The sequence below is a fragment of the Heterocephalus glaber genome, unplaced genomic scaffold (genome assembly GCF_053883595.1).
Source record: "Heterocephalus glaber isolate CG9 unplaced genomic scaffold, H.glaber_assembly_v1.0 deba00001795, whole genome shotgun sequence".
Taxonomy (NCBI): Eukaryota; Metazoa; Chordata; class Mammalia; order Rodentia; family Bathyergidae; genus Heterocephalus; species Heterocephalus glaber.
This window is the reverse complement of record NW_028258476.1, coordinates 1,641,197-1,662,502: the sequence shown is the minus strand read 5'-3', so window position 1 is coordinate 1,662,502 and position 21,306 is coordinate 1,641,197. Positions and strand designations below refer to the sequence as shown.

General features: G+C 41.8%; 1 protein-coding gene and 1 long non-coding RNA gene across 16 annotated transcripts in view; both read right to left on the bottom strand.

Annotated features, from left to right (window-relative positions):
* The window catches only part of Arhgef11 (Rho guanine nucleotide exchange factor 11), a 118,085-nt gene that overhangs the window by 75,244 nt on the left and 21,535 nt on the right, over positions 1–21,306 (bottom strand). The gene's annotated exons all lie outside the window — the stretch shown is intronic.
* Positions 1–21,306, bottom strand: part of LOC147820816 (uncharacterized) — a 40,350-nt gene that overhangs the window by 10,812 nt on the left and 8,232 nt on the right. The window contains exon 2 of the long non-coding RNA XR_015448140.1: positions 1–21,306. This exon is cut by the window's left edge and continues 10,812 nt beyond it. This is a non-coding gene — a long non-coding RNA (uncharacterized LOC147820816).

The window sequence follows — 21,306 nt, the reverse complement described above, 5'->3', positions numbered from 1 at the left end:
GAATCATAGTTGTGATGCTGACTAACCCTTAGTAGCTCTGTGACGTTAGGCAAGATATTTAACCTCTCAACTTCTTCAATACCAGAGGCAACTATTTCACGAGACTGTTGTGAGATTAAATGATGAAATTCATTAAAGTGTTCAGCACAGAGCACATAATAAATACTCAAAATGTTAGCTATTATCACTACTACCACCACAGACAAAAGGGGGACTTACGTCGCTCCTTTACATTGGTCTAACATTTCTCCCACCTATTACTTAGGAACATCCCCATAAAAACAGATGTTCAAATCAAAGGACAGATGGAGAAACTAAGGCCCAGACAGATTAAGTCAACTGACAAAGGCTAAGGACAGAGTTAATCTAACTTTCAGCATGTAGCTCTTCACCAGACCCTGCCACCTGCTGCTACTACTGACTTGAAAAACATTTAGAATTCCAGGCTATACAACCTTTCATTCAGTTCCAAGGGAAGGCCTACAACCCCACAACTTTCTAATTGCCCCCTTTGAGCTTTAGGGATTCACTCTGTCCCCCCAACCAAAAACGGGTGCCAGGCAAGCTATTCCAAGTGGAAAATTCAACTCCATCCCAGCGGAAACCCGAAATCTCTGCTGTTCTAGCAGATTTCCAGGACACGCTGGCTCCCAGAAACCACAATTACAGGCAAGCTCAAGGCAGAGGAGTAATTAAGCCCATACCATCAGCTCAGCAGTCTGTTGGCTTCTCCCTCTCCCTCCCCCTCACCCAAGCCAATGTCAGTCACTGCACAGCAGAGAGATGCAATGGGAATTTCCACCCTTTCTCTCTTCCAGCCCCTACTCCATTTCCAGGAAACTGAACAGGGTGGGATGAGGGAAGAAAGAAACCATCACACAGACAGAACTAATGCTGAATGGCAGCAAGAACTGAAAACAGTTTCCCAGGAAGAAAAGCATGCCGGGGCCCCTTCCCTTGTCCTGTCCCTTATATCCTACAAAGATCACATCAGAAAGGGGTTCCCTGGATAAGATAACCAAATGTGAAATAAAAAGGATCTCAGGAAATAAGAAGCAGCAACTTTAATCTCTACAGAAAGTGAACAGTCTTGGCTAATGACAGGATGTGGAAAAGATGATATCTAGAAGGCAAAGGAATCTAGGATCTTATTATCTCCAAGACTGAGGAGACCCTGGCATAAACTTACCCGCCCCCCCAGCTTCTGCTAATCTTGGCTCATTGAAGAACACTGGGCCCTCCTTTCTTTTCTAAATATGCTGTCCTTCTGTCCTGAAATATGGGATTGATGTCCCCATTATCTGAAACTACAGCGCACTGATGCATTGTGCAGTACTTTCCTTCTTCCTTAAAGGGTTCCTGGCCTGCTCAGTTTAGTTCAATGCCTGCCTCACATACATCATGACAAGAGACTACAGTTCCCCATTGCTGCCAGTATGCTCAGAGCTGTCCCATTTCCCCCTACTTCCTAGACAATACTAAAGAGCTGCAGTGGGGCTGGGTACCCCATCACCTCCAGGGACTCTCAGGAAGCAACGTTAATGTTGGGTGGTGCGAAAGATAAGGATGGAGTGGCATCCAAAGTAGGAGGTGGACTTTAACATCGTGAAGAGCTTTTGAACAATGATGGCTGGGAGGCCAGAGCAGAAAGCTGGCAGGGGAGTTCTGCGAGGCCATTCCAGAGCCCCCAGAATTGTGCCTGACACAGCAATTGGAGAAAAGCTCTCCAGCAGTCCGGTAGTGACACAATTTCATCAAGACCCAACTTAAAACACATTAATCCTTCAAGACTTCCCTTGATTTAGCATCTTGATTGACCTCTACCTCTAGGATGACATAACGTCAATGTTTGGAATTTACTATGTACTACTGGTTAGTTTCTTTTTCTTTTTTTGCGGCACCGAGGATCGAACTCAGGACCTTGCGCTTTCTCGGCAGGCGCACTGCCACTGAGCTACATCCCTGGCCCTTGTAGTACTGGTTAGTTTCTTACAACAAAATCAAATGAAAAAGAGACAACACACACACACACATACACACACGCACATCATTTTATGAACATTTCCTGGAGTTCACTCTGAAAAGACCTGCTCTGACTATTAAGGGCACTTGCTTGACACTCCTTTTCTAAATATTCTTAAATCAAAATACTTCGGCATCTCTTGGTGTTCCCAATGAGGTTCTAAATTCCTTGAAAGAAAAGGATGCATCTTCCACTTATGAAATATCTCCGTACCCCTCCTCCTCTACTGGTTAGCTGGATGAAAACAGGTATTTTTTGCAGTTTATTGTGTTTTTGTTTGTTCTTTTACATACACACACACTCTTACCAAAGTGCACCTGTCGTAAGATAAAGGACTCAGCACAGAACTGTCCAATCCATTTGTCTGGCAAACAAGATGACAAATGGCAACTAGCACAAGTCACAAATCTAGGAGACCAGATAGCCAAAGAGAAACTGGACATACTGAAGATGAAGCACACACTCACATGGGCTAAGGATCGAGGTCAGTTAACTGGATGACTAAAAGAGTCCTTCCGACTCTGAAGTGAGGTGGAACAGAACGGAGGGAGGAGGGAAGGAACCAGTATGCATCCCACCGAAAGCAGTGCAGACACAGGACAACCACGTGCACAAATCTACTTCTCTGTCTCTTTCCAGGGCCAAGGAAAACAGGATTCTGAAGGCAAAAAGAGAATTCCTCTCGGACCCTGTGTGCCCCTGTGCAGAAGGCTGCTCTGGACTGGGACTCAATATTCTGATTCTTGTGTTAACAGGAGGGGAAGTCCGGAGATTCTGATTTTCTGCACAGCTGGACAAGGCTCAAGTTGGAGAGGCAGTGAGAAGACAGCATGACTGATGAAGTTTCACCACTCACTGGCACATCATTCCCTGGATTACACTGAACCTTTAATGACTTGACTGATATGTGATGCCACCTCCATAATCCAGTAAGGGTGAGTGTGCCAAGGGCCTGAGCCAGGAGATGTAGGGCTGAGCTCTGTGCCACAGGCCCAGCGGGGACGTGGCTCTGCAGAGTGAGGCTGGCCAGGATTAGCAGCACTTCAACCCTAAATGGCTGGTTACGAATCTCTCCCAGAGGTGTTGCACGCACAGGCAGCTCAGCGTCAGGAGGAGGCAGCAGCAACATCCAGACAGGTCCTATTTTGTGTCACCCTTGACACACATCACAGGGTACAGGGGGATGACAGGATGGGAAGGAGGAGAAAAAAATACAGGAAGAGGGAAGAGCCAGAGATGAAATAAACACAGATGTAAGACGAAAACACAAAATGAAATGGGGAGAAAACGCATGTCACAAAAGAAAAGGAAGAGCAATAACAAGGGAATGAGAATAAGGACTGGGATAGAGGACTATGTGGAAAGGAGGGGAGACGGGCAAAAGTGAGTAAGCCTTGAGAAGAGGACAGGAAGGAGTTGCAGAACTAAACATCAAATGATCTGAGGCATCGGTGTAGATGCTAGACCAGCCAGATCCTCCCAGACTTTGGCAGCAGGCACGTTAAATGGAACTCTTATTACAGTTCTCAGCTGAGATTTATAAAAGGTCTGTGAAATCATTAATTAGTGCAGTGTGTGGCACAAAACAGGATGATGGAGAGGTGGGGGAGAGGAGTCAGTGTAGAGACAAGTGGGCGGTTGGCATCTGGAGAAGCAGCCAGGCTTGTGTGAGACTTTGGATTAAGGAACTTTCCCTAGCAGAAACGTGGCCACGAAGAATTAAACACTCTCTCCCCTCCTTCGACTCATATACCACTTAAAGTAATCACTTTATCTAAAATTACAACCCCACATTGGTCATACTTCCTATTTTTGTCTCCTTCGCCATTATTATCTAATATATTATAATTTAATCTCTAATTTGTTTAAAACATAAGCTTCAGGAAAGCAAAGACTTTGGTCTTTTTTGTTTACTTCTATAGTTTCAGTGCTTACAACAGTTCCTTGAACTGGACCTATTAAATGGAAGAATAAATCTATCTCTAGACCAAACCTATTTAATTCTTAGCTGCCTGAGAGGATGTAGGGGAGAACATTTCATATAACTCAAACCAGAAAAGAATGCAAATCCACTTCTCAGGGAATCATCACTGTTATGAGCTACAGAGAGCCTCAAAATCCTCAACTCACAGATGAGGAAACTCGGGGCCACAGCCTTTCTTAAAGAATGAATCTTCGTACCCCTGCCCTAAATTCACAATGTGCTGATGCACCAAGACCCAGTGTGATGGCATTTGGAAAAGTGGACTTTGGGAGGTGACCAGATTAGGTTAGGTATGAGGTGGGCACCCTCATGACTGGATTAGTGCCCTAGAGGTGTCACCAGAGAGCCTGCTGTATCTCTTCACAGGCACACGCTGGGGAAAGGTTGCTGAACATGAGAAGGTGGCATCTGCAAGCCAGGAAGAGGGTCCCCAACAGAACCCAACCATGCTCACACACAGTCTGAATTCCAGCCTCCAGAACTGTAAAAAATAAGTGTCTGATGTTTAGGTCATCCAGTCCGTAGCGTTCTTTTATAGGAGTCCAAGGTGACTAGGACAGCCTGTAAGGTCCCCTAGTGGCGGAGTGAGAAGCCGGGCCTGGAGTGTGCTTATCTGCCAGTGAAGGCTGTCAGTGATTCCAGAAGTAACAACCTAGTCGGAAAATGGGTTGAGTGTCTCTATCTCACTCTATTCAGCTTGAGTTTCCCACACTCTGTTGGGAGCCTCATGCCTCACCTTTGAGAGGGATAAAAGGGGAGCTACTCCCCTAAGTCGTGCTTTAACCATCACAAAGAAAACCAAGCATGGCTTTGTTTTCCCAGGCCTTCCCTCCTACCTATTGTTGAGCCATACGGTTGCACTGTAGGACTCAGACAGTGATCAAGTCTGCAGGAAGTGGAAGTCAGATTACATGGTACGTTATCTGTACATAATTAAGATTGAACTTGAATAAATTCTAGTTTAGTACTAACACTCCTGCACACCTTTGAAAATTCAAATGTGCCTGTTTCTAACCTTAAAATCATGACTTTCAGGTGATTGCCTTCATCTCTGTGAAATGTCTGTTTATCAAATACAAAAAGATTTATACTTAATATGTCTCCCAAATGGCTCAGAGATTTTTGTATTTATCACCAAATTTACCTTTACTAATAGTTAACAACTATTTATTGGTACAAAGAAATGCTTTGGACATCTGGAACATAACTTAAGGTACAAACATGTCCTTGGGAAATGCAGTCTTGAAAAGTTAAGAAATGGGCAAAACCACCTCAATGTGCAGTGTACAGATGAAAGAAATCAAACTCAATTCCACGCAGCGTCAAGTGCACACAGAATGTACTGAATAAGTCACCAGGATCATCAAGATGAACTATACTAAGGTTAGTGGTATTCAGCCAACCCCTTACATGGTTCCCAGGATGAACACCTTTCTTTTATTTCTTCTAGTTTCTAAACTTGTGTCTGAACCATGATTTGACCTAAAAACAGTACACCTTCATCAACACAGATTCATAAGCTCATCTAAGCTAGCTGTTGAAAACTTCTGCAGAGGGTGAAGCCAGTTACCTGGCTGGAATATCTGAAATACATTAGGCTATCCAGGACTTATCATAGCTCTCAGCCATTTCAATAAATCATAACCCCCCATATTCAATGTGCAGTAGTTGGATCTCAATTGGAACCTCTCTTGTCTTCTCTCAACAGGAACTTGCTGCCTAGAACACCTATAAATTCAATCTTGTACTCTTCCCTCAAGAACAAAGGAAAAGGGCCGGGGATTTAGCTCAGTGGTTCCGGTGCCTGCCTCGCAAGCGCAAGGTCCCAAGTTCGATACTCAGTACGGAAAAAAAAGAACAAGGGAAAACCAACAGCTAACTGAAACAGCTCAACGGGAAAGCCTGACTGTCTTGCTTCTAAGATCAGCAAGATAAGAATGTGCATTCTTGTCACTTCTATTCAACACTGAACTGGGGAGTTCTAGTCAGGATAATTAGGCAAGGAAAATAAAAGGCATCCAAATTGAAAAGGAGGAGGAAAAGTCTCTTCTTACAGATGATATGATCTTGTTCACAGAAGATATTAAAGAATTCACACAAAACTATTAAAAGGTTTTTAATTTACCTGATTGCAGGGTACAAAATCACCACATGAAAATGTACTTTTATATACTAGCAATGAACAATACAAAAGTAAAATTAAGAAAACAGTCCTTTTTTTTTTTTTTTGGTACCAGAGATCGAACTTGGGACCTTGTGCTTGTGAGGCAGGCGGCGAAACCACTAAGCTAAATCCCTGGCCCAACAGTCCTATTTTTAAAAGCAATCGCTTCTCAGCCTTTTGGCTAAGATCAAGTGTATTTTTAAAAGCAGCAAAAAGGAATAAAATACCTAGGAGTGAATTTAACAAAAATGTGAAGACCTGTGTACTGAAAATTACAAAACAGCATTTGAAAGAAATTAAATGGAAAGATATTCATGTTCATGGAGTGGAAGACAGATCATTAAGGTGGCAAAACTCTGTAAATTGATTCATAAATCCAGTGAAACCCCTATTAAAATTCCAGGTTTTCCCCCCCAGAGATTGACTGATAAGTTTACCCTAAAATTCATATGAAAATGAATAGCTAAAACAATCTTGAAAAAGAACAGAGTTGGAAGATTCATACTTCCTGATTTCAAAATCTACTACAGACACACACACGCACGCACACACACACACACACACACACTCACACAAAAGAAAAAGAAAAATGTACACTACACAGAGGGTAAACAACTCAGAATGGGACAGGTATAAGGACACAGAACCCAGAAATACACCTCACATCCAGAGTCAATTGTTTCTGCAAGGGTGACAGGACAATTCAAAGGAGAAAGGTCAGTCTTTTCAATAAATAGTGCCAGAAGCTGGGCATGGTAGTGTACACACCTGTACTCCCAGCACTCAGGAGGCTGAGACAGAAGGATCACTGCAAGTTCAAGGCCAGCTTGAACTGCACAGTTAGACTGCCTCAAAAACACTAAAATAAATAGTGCCAGGACAGACAGACATCCATATACAAAAGAATAAAACTGGACCTCTGCCTTATATCATACACAAAAATTAACTCACAATGGCCCACTGGCCTAAATAAGTACTAAACCATGAAACTCTTAGAGGAAAAGACAGGCATAAATCTGTGCTCTCGGGTCAGGCAATGGTTTCCTATATAGGACATCAAAAGCACAAGTAACCAAAAAAACCCTGAACTCCATAAGAATTAAAAACTTTTGTGCTTCAAAAGATACCATCAAGAAATTAGAAAGGCAACCCATAAAATGGAGAAAATATTTACAAATCATGTATCTGATATAGAACTTATAGCCAGACTATATAAAGAACTTATAAATTGACAAAAAACATAACTAACAATATCATACTGAATGGGAAAAAACCCTAAAAATATTTTCTCTAAAATCAGGAATGAGACAAGGATATTCACATTCACCACTCCTATTCAATATAGCACTTGAACTTTTGTCCAATTGCAATTAGACAAAAGAAAGAGATACAAACAAGAAAGGAAGAAGCTGAACTAGCCCTAGACAATCTGATCCTATATAGTACTTAGAGGACTTCACCAATGACTTATAGATCTGATAAAGTCAGCAGAGGAGCAGGATACAAAATCAACATTAAAAATAAAACACAGCTTTTCTATATACCAATCATGAACTAGCTGAGAAAGAAATCAGGAAAAACATTCCATTCACAATAGTTTTTTAAAAATACCTAGGAAGGGCCAGGGATTTAGCTCATTGCCTGCCTTGCAAGCATAAGGTCCCAAGTTCGATCCCTGTACCAAAAAGAAAAAAGAAAAAAAAAAAAACAACACCTAGGAAATCAACCTAACCCAGGAAGTGAAAGACCTCTACAATGAAATACACAGATTACAGAACACTGAAGAGGCTGAAAACACTAGAAGATGGAAAAACCTCCCATTTCAGAATTAATATTGTTAACACTGCCATATTACTGAAAGCAATCATAGGTTCAGTGCCCTTTTCACAGAACCAGAAAAAACAATCCTCAAATTCATATAGAAACACAAAAGACCTCAAATAGCCAAAGCAATTCTAAGCAAAAACAGAAATGCTGAAGGCATCTCAATACCTGATTTCAAATTGTACTACAAAGCCATAGGAACAGTATGGTGCTGGCACAAAAAATAGACATGTACACCCACAGAACAAGAGGGGACAAAGAAACAAACCCACAGTCACAGCCATCTTATTTGTGACAAAGGAGCCAAAATATACAATATGTTGGAAAAAGATAGCCTGTTTAACAACTGGGTATCCAGTTGTTAGCTGTTATCCAGTTCAGTTGGGAAAATTGGGTATCCTTCTGTAGAAGACTGAAACTAGATCCTTATCTTTCATGCCATACAAAAACCAACTCAAAATGGATCAAAGACCCAGGTATAAGACGTGAAACTTTAAAACCACTGGAAAAAAAAAACACATCACAGTCACAGGCAAAGGCTCCCTGAATTAAACTCCAACAGTACAGAAAATAATAGCAAGAATCAACATTTGAAGCAACACCAAACTTTTTAAAGTTTCTATTTAGCAACAGAAACAACAGAATCAAGACACAGCCTATAGTACAAGATAGGAGAGTCTTTCCAAGCCGTTCTTTAGACGGAGGACTAATATCCAAAATACATAAAGATCACAGAACAGGGCCGGGGATTTAGCTCAGTGGTTTCGCCGCCTGCTGCGCAAGCGCAAGGACCCGAGTTTGATCCCCGGTACCAAAAAAAAAAAAAAAAAAAGATCACAGAACACCAAAAACAAAACAAAACTCCTGTGCACATAATCAATAGGCAAATGAACTGAACAGTCACTTCCTCAAAAGAAAGAAGCACAAACAGAGCTGGGCATGGTAGTGCGCGCCTGTAACACCAACACTAAAGACTGTGAGACTGAAGCAGGGAGACTGCAACTCCCACCTGAGAAAACTTAGTAAAACTTTGTCTCAAAAAAAAAAATTACATTTTTTAAAAGGTGGAAGAGCTGCAGATATAGCTCAGTAGGCGAGCCCCTGGTTCAATCCCCTAGTACTGGTGGGAAAAGGTACAAATGGCTAATAAGTATATGAAAAAATGTTCAAATTCTTTAGTCATTAAGGAAATGGATATCAAAACTGTATCTCACCTCAGTCAGAATGGCTATCATCAAGAATACAAAAAATAAATCTTGCCAAGGATGGGGGAGAGGGGGACCCTTCTACACTGTTAGTGGGAATGTAAATTACTATAGCTACTATGGAGATCGGTATAGAAGTTCCTCAAAAAACTAAACATAGCATTACCATATGACCCTCCTGAACCATACACTCACAGGCATGAGTCGGAAAGAATTAAAGCCAGTACACTATAGGGACACCTCCACAGCCATGCGTATTGTGGACAATTCACAACAACCAAGATGTGGAGCCAGCCTAGATGCCCATCAATGGATGAGGAAAATCACACAGACATACAGTGGGGTATTATTCAGCCATAAAGAACAGAATTTTATCATTTGTGGGAAAACGGACGAAACAGGAGATCATCATGTTAAGCAAAAGACGCCAGACTCTGAGAGGTATGTATCAAAAAAAAAAAGATACGAAAGTGGAAGGGTTTCTATTATTAGACAAGAGAAAAGGAATGAAGGGGGAGAGGCAAGGAGCGTGTAAGGGAGCATACCAAGGAGTAGAATAACCAAAGTATGTTATCTGTATGTATGAAAACACCACACTGAAATCCAGTATTTTGTAAAATAAATATGCACTAAAATACATTTTAAAACAATTTAAAATGGCCAAATTTTTTATTTTTCATTCATGCGTGTTCGCAGTACACAATGATCACATTCATCATGGAGACATGTACAGGGACATAACACATCTTAACTTTGGGGGCCCTCTCCTCCCCTCTCCAACCTTTCTTCTCCTTCCCTTTTACAAAAGGTCTACTTCCATTTTTTCTTTCAATTCTTTTCCCTTTCTTCCCTTTCCCCTTCGCCCCAACTCTTGTTCTCCCTCCCATTTAAACAAGTTCCTCCTAATATCTATCCCCCATTTTTCTCCTTATTTATACATTGAGTGTGTCACACAAGTCAAACAACGCAGTATTTCAACTTGTATGTCTGATTTATTTCACTTAAAATTATGGTCTCGAAGCTGGGTGTGCTGGCTCATGCCTGCAATCCCAGCACTTGAGAGGCTGAGGCAGGAGGAATACTGCAAGTTTGAGGGCACCACAGGCTACATATAAGTTCAAGATCAGCCTGGACTACCCAGTGAGACCCTGTCTCACCCCCTCCCCAATTATTTATTTTTCTTTACAGTACAGCGGTACTCCATTGTATACAAATATCACATTTTCCTTATCCGCAGATCTGTTGATGGGTATATGGGTTGCTTCTAGGATTTAGCTATTATAAATAGTGCAGCTATAAACACAAGTGTGTGTGTATCACTTTGGTATGATGCCTTTTAACTCTTTTAGGAAGATATTTAGAGGGGAAGAGCTGGGTCAAATGGAACTTCTAGTTTTAGTTTTTTGAGAAATTTTCATATTGACTTCCATAGTGGTTGTACCAATTTACACTCCTACCAACAAAGGAAAAGGGTTCCTTTTTGCCTGGCAGCCTCGCCATCATTTGTTATTGGTTGATTTGATGATAGCAGCCATTCTTTCTGGAGATAAAATCTCAGTGTTGTTTTAATTTGCATTTCTCGAATGGCCAGTGATGTTGAGCACTTTTTCATGTATTTACTGGCCATTTGTACTTCCTCATCTGGAAAGTGTCTATTCACTTCAGATGCCCATTTTTGGATTGGTTCTTTAAATTTGGGAGGGGTCCTAATTTTTTGAGTTCTTTATATACTCTAGATATTAGTCCTCTATCTGAGAAACAGCTGGCAAAATTTTTTTCCCGTTCTATAGGTTGTTTCTGCACTCTGTTGTTTGTTTCTTTTGCTGTGCAGAAGCTTTTCCTTTTTTTGGTACCAGGGATCGAACTCAGGTCCTTGTGCTTGCAAGGCAGGCAGTGGAACCACTGAGCTAAATTCCTGGCCCTGAAGCTTTTTAATTTGATGTGATCCCATTTGTTGATTCTTTTGTTTTGTTTTGTTTTTGGTACCGGGGATCAAACTTGGGACTTTGTGCTTTCGAGGCAGGCAGCGGAAACACTGAGCTAAATCCCCGGCCCAGTGTTGATTCTTTGAATACTTCTTGTGCAATCAGGGTTTTGTTCATCAAGTCTTTGCCTACACCTGTCTTTAAGAGTTTTACCTATTTTGTCTTTCAGCAGATTAAGTGTTTCTGTTTTAATATTTAATCTTTGATCCATTTTGATTTTAGTTTAGTGCATGGTGACAGACATGGGTTCAGGCTCAATTTTTGGCACTTGGAAAGCCAGTTTCCCCAACACCAAAAAGTGGGCAAATTTTTATATACACACTTTGACAAAGAAAATGTACAAGGATTTATAAGTATCTGAAAAGATATTGTTAGTCATTAGGAAATGCAAATCAAGATAGTAAAATACCACCTTGCATCCACTTGGATAGCTAAACAACCTGCCTTGCAAGCACAAGGTCCCAAGTTTGATCCCCAGTACAAAAAAAAAAAAGAAAGAAAGCTAAAACAAAAATACATAATGTAAAATAACAAATGTCATGGATGCTGTGGAGAAACTGGAACATTCATACATCACTAGTGAGAATGTAAACTAGTGTGGCCACTCTGGAAAACAGGCAGTTCTTTAAAATGTTAAATACAGCACAAGGACCCAAGTTCAATCCCCGGTACCAACAAAAAAAAAAAGTTAAATACAGAGATACTATATGGACCAGCAATTCCACTCCTGGGTATACACCCACGTGAACTGAAAACCAATCACAACTTGTACGTGAATATTCACACCAGCCAAAAAGTAGAGACAACCCAAATGTTTTATCCATTGATGAACAGATAAAACAAAAGCTATATCCCTACAATGACACATTAACTGGCAATAGAAAAGAACAACGTAACGAAACACACTGCATCTAGATGAACCTTTAAAACATAATGCTGAATAAAGGCAGTCAGTCACAAAGACTTTACTGTATGATTCCATGTATGTGAAATGCTTAGAATAGGCAAATTCACAGGGACAAAGATTTGTAGCTGGCTGGGGCTGGGGCTGGGGGAGCAGGAAAGGGAAAGAGCAAAGTTTCTCTTTGGGGTACTGAAAACTAGGTAACTAGTACCTAGTTTCTGTGAACTAGGTAGTGGTAATGGCACAACATGACTATACCAAAACTCACTTTCTGTACAATTTAAATGGCTAATTTTATCATACGTGAAACATATTGTCAATAAAGGTTTTAGGGAAAAAGCAGAAAGAGCCACATCAGATTCTCCTTTCCTGTCCGGTGCAGTCGCAGCAGGTCTTTAGATGAGGGCTCTCTGAGTTCGGTGGCTGACAGGTCAGTGATGTGGAAGGGGTACAATGCTCCTGGGTGCTCCTCAACCTTTGCTCTGCTATCTAGCCCTGAATGCCTATGAAAACGGACCACTTGCCTGGACTGCTGGCCGGGGCTGCTCTACCCCACAGAAACCTAGCTTGTTTGCAAGGTGGGATTCCGTTTCCCTCTCATCACCTGGACTTGCACCTCTCTCTAACTCCTCCCTCCCATTCTATCCCACATTCCACAACAGCTTTCTCCAGTCGGTGGGTTTAGTTCAAAATCCAAATGTTACAATACAAATATTTGTATTTCTCTATCCTGCTCTAAGTGCCACAGCCATGCCTCTTGTGCCTGCTTCTTGTGTGCATGGTGAATTCCTGCTCACTGCTCAAGCTTCTGATCAAGCACTAGTACCCTGGTGAAGACTCCCCTGCCTCCTTCCCACCATGGCCACTTCTTGGTCCTCTTGTAGACCTGGTTTTCTTTGTGCTCTTCCTACCTCTATTACAGAACCTCTCATTCTGTATATAGCAGGTCTGTTTATGGGTCTCTCTCACACCCCTCCTTGAATTCCTTAAGCATGTCTTTTCCTCTCTCAATTCTGATGATTTGTATCTCTACTCCACCCCTGCTACTCAGGTGCAGATCTACACTTTGGGTCCTGGGATTGCTCAGAATACTTCCACCTTCAAAAACGGACCAATTTCCCTCCCTCATACATGCCTTCTCACTAAATTTGCTACTTCTGGTGACCTCATCAGATCATTCTTTTATTTCCTCCCAGACATCAGCCCTTTCTTGGCTTTTCTTCCTTCCAGCCTGGATTCCACAGTTGATTATCACAGTTCTTGATTCCTTTGCATGCCCAATCCTTCCTCCAACCAACTAACACTGCATCGAAGCTCCCATTCTCAGGCACTGCTGACTTCCAGTTAGCTGCACCCAGCTAGGGAAAAAAATCACACTGCTGTGCAATGGAGCAGGCAGATCCAAGGTCTCCAGCCTTCAGGCTTGGTCAATTCTCTCTTCCATAACCTTTCTCACTACTCCAGAACTTCCTAGCTCTCCCCAACTTGATACATATAACCTGCCCTTTTTCTACTGTTAGGATTGTCTTGCCTCGTATCTCATCAAAATAACTGGAGCCCTATGCATTTTTCTGCCTCAACTTTCTATCCATTCCTACGAGCTCCTCCCCTACAATCACATTCAGCTTTTGTGGGGGGGGGGGTACTGGGGATTGACACACTCAGCTTTACTCCTCTAGTTCAATTAAGTTCAAATCCCACTCATGACCCTGACCCCATTATCCTCTACTGGGTTTACCTACTCAGCCCACAGATTTACCCAAATCCCTCTCAACCTGAGGAAGAATATTTCTTTGACCCGTAAGCCCCTCTAGCTATTACCAACCACTCTCACCCGGACTTCCAGAAAGAATATTCCATATTTGCCCTCCCTGTTTCTTCACTTCTTACCAAGTCCTCAACGAATGTGACCTGGCCTCTGCCTCCAGAACTCGGACGTGACTTTCCGGTAAGATCATTAGTAGCTAGTCTCTCAACTGAAAATTTCAAGGGATTTTCTATTTCAGATCTTAGCTAATTGGACCTCTCTGTACATCCACAAATACTGATTCCACTCACCTTGAGGCTTGGTCTCTTACCCTTCATTCCCTTCTTAAGACACAGTGACTACTCTCATTTCCCCTTTGTGTAACTTCCTGAGGGACATCTTGAACTATAGATACTCAGATTCAATAAATCAAAACACCACCTCCACAGAGCCTGCCTCCGCCCCTCCTGCACTCCTTCTTACCCCCAAGGTAGAGACTGGCAAACAATCTGACTCTTCCCTTTCTCTAGCCACACAGTCATTTCAACAATTAATACAGCCAATTTGATTAAAACATTGCTTTCTCATTTTTGTCTGTACTTCAGGAATTCTAAGAGACTGCATGGTACAGTGATCTAGAAAAAGGACTTAGGCCAGGGTTGTAGCTCAGTGGCACCACGCCTGCCTTGCAAGCACAAGGTCCTGAGTTCAATCCCAGTACCAAAACAAAGAAAAGAAAAGAAAAGAAAAAGGACTCTGAGGCCAGACCACCCAGATATGAATTCCAGTTCTACCACCTACCAGCTATGTGACCTTGGGTAAGACACTTAAATTAACTATGTCTCATAACCCTAGGCTGTAAAATGAGACCGATAGTAGTACCTCACAGGGTTGTTATGAGGATTAAGGGATTAATTATGTGTATAGTGCTTAGAACACTGCCTGGGTCATTAGCATTATATAAATATTAAACAAGTAACACGGCTGAGTTCTGTAACTGCACCTGTAACTCACAGTGCGTACTTTCCTCCTTTGCACTGTGGTTATTTCATGGTCCATGAGCTCCTCGAGGCAGGGACTGTCTCCTTCACCTCTGTAGCCTGAAGAGCACGCCATACCTGCACTCTAGGTACCTGCGATGCGGAGTGCATGTCTGCGACTGCATGCAGCATGAGCCTGTGCAAGTTAGTCTCAGCCTACAGAGGAAGGAGCAGGGGGTGGAGACCAGTGCTGGACTCTGAGGGCCTGCCTGCTGGGACTGTTTCCATGGGGGGCTGGACACTCCTCCAGACACTCCTCCACTCAGTCAGAAGCACTTCCTACCGCAGGCCCGCAGCTTTGCTACACTGGGCCCTGCTCTCAGGGATTCTCAGCGAGAGAGGGAGCAGGGTGTGTGGTAGGGTGATGAGTAGTAGGGTCTTAGAAACAAAGTGGAGGGCCGGGGATTTAGCTCAGTGGTTTTGCCGCCTGCTGCACAAGCTCAAGGACCCGAGTTCGATCTCTGGTACCAAAAAAAAAAAAAAAAAAAGAAACAAAGTGGAGTGTGGTTATCTCTGAGTGTTCAGTCATTAAACAAAAGAAAAACAGTAAATATGCTTGCCATCCACAAATGAGACCCAGTGCCCCCAGGCCTGAAGGAGATAAGGCAGCAGAGCACCTATTTCAGGCCTGGCAAGCATTAAACAATCAATCAAAGGTGGCTACTTTTACTATTACTGTTTTAAAAGCTATTTCTCTCTGACAGCAAGATTCCTCACCTCTAAAATGAAGTGTGCTGGTCTACACTGCTATTTCCTAAATTATATAATTTTATAAACCAATAAAATCCTAAATTCTCTACAAAAAATATTTTTTTAAAGACCTACTATAATTTGCTCTCTGGTGGCCTGAAGTTTCCTTATCTGTAAAATGGGACTGATCTCATTATCTGGAGGAACCCAAGGCATGACACTAGCTAAAGAGAAATTACACCAACACACGTTCATGACTATCTGGCACTTCCCACTCACCAGATTCGGGAAATACGATGGGGGTACGAAATCTAATGCATGTTTCCCCCCAAAATGTATATGGGGGAGAAATGTGAGGACCTCATGGACTGCTATGAAAAACCAAAAAAAGAATACATGCTAAAGTGGATTCTAAAATCCAAACAAAACACTGAAGAAATGGGGCCATGACTCAGCTCACAAGGTCTTAATGTCAACTACTCAGCTCCCACTGCTCCTGGCCTCCGGTCAGAGATTTAAAGACAGGCGCAAAGGAGGGAGGAAAAGATGTGTTCTGTTCAGACTCTCCACAATAATAAAGTAAACAGGGATAAGCTGGATGGGGAAGGTGTAGAACTGCTCTGCATTTAGTACCTCAGTCACAACAGTCACCTACCAACAACCTCCATGCATTTCTTTGTCAACCGTGTCCTTCCAGGACTACAGGGCCATGCAGAGACCAGCTCCTCCCCAATTCCGAGCAGGCCTCCAGGTCTCCAGAGCATGCTGGGTCACAGCTATGCAGCACCTGCACTCACCTGTGAGGTTCTGATGACCGTACTTGTTCACTCTGTCTTCCAGTAGCCACAAGTAGCGTCTGACACACAGCAGAAACTAAACATTCACTGAATGAATAAAGGAATGGATGGAAAGACACAGTAGTCTCCTTTGTTTTTATTTTTAAAGAATTTCTAGTGAGAATCCAACATCTGCCCCACAAGGCTAGCAAAAAGTTCTAAAATCCTGATTTTTCTGCCAAACTCATATAAAACATATAGATTGGAAATGAAGAGATAAAACTGTCCTTACTTGTAAATAAAATGATTTAGACTCAGACAAGCTGATTCTAGAATTAACAAAAAAAATTACAAAACAGATTAGCAAGGCTTCAGGAGTCAAGGTCAATATATAAAAATCAATGTGATATATATGTTATCAACAAAAATAACTGAAAATCTAATTATTTATTTACTTGGCAGCACTGGTGATGAGCTCAGGGCTCACACATGGCAGGCAAGTACTCTGGCACTGAACTACATACCCAATCCTTTTCAAAAATTTTTATTTTTTGCCAGGCGAGGTGGCACATGCCTGTAATCCCAGCCCTTGGAAAGCTGAGGCAGGACTTCTGTGAGTGAACTACATAGCAAGACCCTCTCTCAAAATAAAAACCAAAACAAAAAAAATGTTTTTAGTTTGAAACAGTGCCTCATTAAGCTGCCTAGGCTGGTCCTAAACTTCTGATCCTCCTGCCTCAGGCTCCCAAATAGCTGATATTACAGGCTGGCATCACTATACCCGGCCCAGAAGCCTTTTTTGTAGAAACTGACAAGATGATTCTAAAATTTATATGGAAACCAAAGAGACCTAGAATAAGCAAAATATTGCTGAAAACAAGAACACTGGAAGATTTGCATCATCTGACTTCAAAATATGCATTATCTGTGTTATACAGCTACAAGAATCAAAAAGTGTGCTACTGACTGACACGGAGCAGCAGAACAGAGTAGAGTCCACATACACGAGCAACTGAAGCTCATACAGGAGCCAATATAATTCCATCAGGAAAGGACACTCTTTTCAACAAATGGTGCTAGAACTGGACATCCCATGCAAAAAAGAACAACATCTGCCAACTCCTCAATCCTTATTTCATACACTAACAAGTAGTAACTAAAAATGAGTTACAGTTAAGAACTGGATCCATAAACTCTCTAAAAGAAAGCAAAAGTGAAAATCTCAGTGACCATAAAGAAAAAAATTGGTATGTCAGACTTCATCAAAATTAAGAACTTGCTCTTCAAAAGATATTGCATTTTGGGCTGGGGATTTAGCTCAGTGGTTCCGGTGCCTGCCTCACAGTGCAAGGTCCCAAGTTCGATCCCCGGTACCAAAAAAAAAAAAAAGATACTGCATTTTATTGTGTGCAAATTTAAAATAAGTTTTGGGTTTTTTTGGGTACCGGAGATCGAACTCGGGTCCTTGCCCTTGCACAGCAGGCGGTGAAACCACTGAGCTAAATCCCCGGCCCCTAAATAAGTTTTAAGAGACATTATTATCAAAAAAATGAAAAGGCAGGGCCGAGGATTTAGCTCAGTGGTTCTGCCGCCTGCCTTGCAAGCTCAAGGTCCCAAGTTCGATCCCCGGTACCAAAACAAGAAAAAAAGAAAAAGAAAAGGCAAGCCATAGACTAGAAGAAAATAGTAGCAGAAGTATATCTGACAGAGAAACTGCATCTAGAATACACAAAGAAGACTTACAACTCAGTAACTAGATAATATATTCAATTAAAAATGTACAAAAGATCTGAACATGTCATCAAAAAAGGTTATACACATGGCAAACAGGCACATAAAAGTATTTCACATCATTATTCACCAGGGAAATGCAAAGCAGAACCCCAGCAAGAACACACACACACACATGGTTAAAACGAAAGACTGACCATAGCAAACAATAACTATTATTTGCATAGACTGCCAGTGTAGATGTAAAATGATGAATCACTTTGGAAAACAATTTGGCTTTTCTTTTGGAAACAGGGTCTTACTATGTAAGTCCTACCTGGCCTTAAACTCACTATGTAGCTCAGGCTGGCCTCAAACTTGCAGTGATCCTCCTGCCCCAGCCTCCTGAGTGCTAGGATTACAGGCATGCTCTACTATGCCCATTTAATTTGGCATTTCTTTTAACACTACACATTCAATGATCATATGACCCAATCATTCTCCTAGGATCTAAACAAGCCAAAAGAAAATATATACCTGCCCAAAAACTTGTACATGAATGCTCATAACAGCTTTATGTATAGTATCCAAATATTCATCACAGATGGGCCAGGGATTTAGCTCAGTGGTTTTGCTGCCTGCTGCGCAAGCGCAAGGACCAGAGTTTGATCCCCAATACAAAGAAAAAAAAACCACTAATATTCATCACAGGTGAATGAATGGTAAGCATATCATCCATAAAACAGAATACTACTCACCAATGAAAACAAACATTACTGATATACACAATATGGATTAACTGCAAAATAACTGGGAAATAAAAGAAGACAAAAAAAAAAAGAGTATAGATTGTATGATTATATTTACATTAACTTACAGAAAATGTGAAAGGAGATAACAAATTACCTGGGGACTGGGAAGAAAAAGAGAGATGGAATCCAAAGGGGCACAAGGAAACTTTTGGGAGTCTGGGTTCTTTACCTTGTTTGTGGGAACAGTGTCATAGATGCACGCATGACTTAAAACCATCAAGCTATATAATGTGTGTATTGTATATATACTAAATGTACCTTAATAGTGCTATTAAAAGAAAAAAAGGCATTGAGGACAAAAGAGTATCCTGGGCCCACACCAGAAGTTAAAAACTCCCCTCCACAATTAGGGAGACACAGGCACACGCACTTTTTACTGGCAGTACATGCCTGCTGTTTCCTGTCCAAGCCAGAGTGCTGCTGGATCATAAAATGGGGCTTTTGAATTTAAAATGGGGTAAAAAAGCACATTATGTTCACATACACTTGCCTTTTATCTGTTTGTACAGACAGTGATTAATCAACTAATGCACAAATTCCAAACACACCTATTAATGGAGAGCCAACACAAAAACAGTTAATAAAACAGCATGTTCATTTGCCTTTGTAATAAAATATGTGACTTTGTTTTGCAGACATTCTCTTGGGGATGTGACTAACATTAAAATAAACTTTTTTTTAAAGTACTAGGCAAGGATAAATTACAGTGCTGTTCTTTCTTTCATTTGGTGGTACTGGTTTATTTTTTTGAGACAGGGTCTCACTACCTAGTCCAGGCTTGCCTGAAACTCACTATGTAGCCAGATAGCCTTGAACTCAGCAGAAATCTTCCTGTCTCAGCTTCCACAGTACTGGGATTACAGGCATGCACCACTACGCCCAGCCTGGTACTGGGGTTTTGACTCAGAGCCTTTTTATGTTTTATTTTGAGACAAGCTCTTACTAAATCATTAAGCTACCTATTGGACTTGAACCTGTGATCTTACTGCCTCTCTGCCTCTCACAAGCAGAAACTGGATTACAGGCCTGCACTACCAAGCGTGGCCTCAACGTGGATCCTGATAAAGCAATTGTGTTACACGTAGACAGGGAGAATTCATATACATGAATTAAAGTCATATGCCTGTCCCCATATGTTCTCCCTTACTCCTCCCAGCTGCCCCAAGGAGCTTCTCTGGGTCTCCAAATGCTTGTATTACAACATGAAGTATCTAACAGCCTGCCTGAGCACTCATCAGAAGAGATGGGAAAGGAGAAAGATTCCATGCTAAGACTTTGGTTCAGCAATTATACCTCTGACAAGTCAGCTGCTGTGTAGGAAAGAGGGAAAGAGAATGTATGATATGGACATCTGTGTAACCATCCGGGTGTCCCAGCTGAAGGCAGCTCGAGAGAACAGCAGCTTCCAGGGGAGATGACGCAACTACACTTACGCTTAGATCCTCTCAGGCCACCTCTACAGAGACGCAGCCTTCCACATCCTAAAGCTTTTATCAAGCATTTACTCGGGGGCTAAACGAAAGCAGAATCACACACATGTCCTAGTCCTGTAATGCTAATTATTCAAAAAAAGACCACCTGCCTTGCAAGTGCAAGGACCTGAGTTCGATCCCTGGTACCGGAAAAAAAAAAAAAGAGAGAGACAATGACAAGGACACAGAATAAGCAAACACCAGGGGTGTAAATTTCATGATCATCCCAAATGCGCCAGCTTTAACTCCTAATTGTGTGGTGCTGTGATGAGGACACCAGCAAGGCTGTCCTCTGGGAGCTTTCAATGTAAGAGACGATGACAGTGTTTTAAAAATGGAAATAGCCAAATAAGTGAACTCAGCTGTGGGCCACCTGTGTTGCATAAATGCAAACTGAAGCCCTGGAAAGAAGACTGAACCCAAATGTCTTCCCCTTCCAGGCTTGACACTATGTAGCCAGAGGCAGTGGCCTAATTTATACCTGGACCAGAATCTCAGGATTGTTGTAAGGATCAAGTTAGACTGTACATGCAAAGCACACCATCAGAAAAGTAAAACAGGACAGGCACAGTGGGGCATCCCTGTAATCCCAGCACTTGGGAGGCTGAGGCAAGAGGATTGCCATGAGTTCAAGGGCATCCTGGGCTACATAGTGAGTTCAAGGCCACCATGGAACACATAGCAAGCCCATCTCAAAAAACCAAAAAGTAAAACAACAATCCACAAAAATAAGAGAAATTAATGGTCAATCTTATATCTGATAAAGGTGTAGCATCCAGAGTCTATACAGACCTCTTAAAACACAATAGTAAAAGGAAATGTAACCCAGATAAAAAAGCTATTTTGCAAAAGATATATTAATGGTGATGTGGGCACAGTAGCACAAACTTGTAATCCCAGCACTCTACAGGCGGATGTTGATGCAGAAGGACTGTGAGTTCAAGGTCAGCCTAACCTACATGGCAAGATC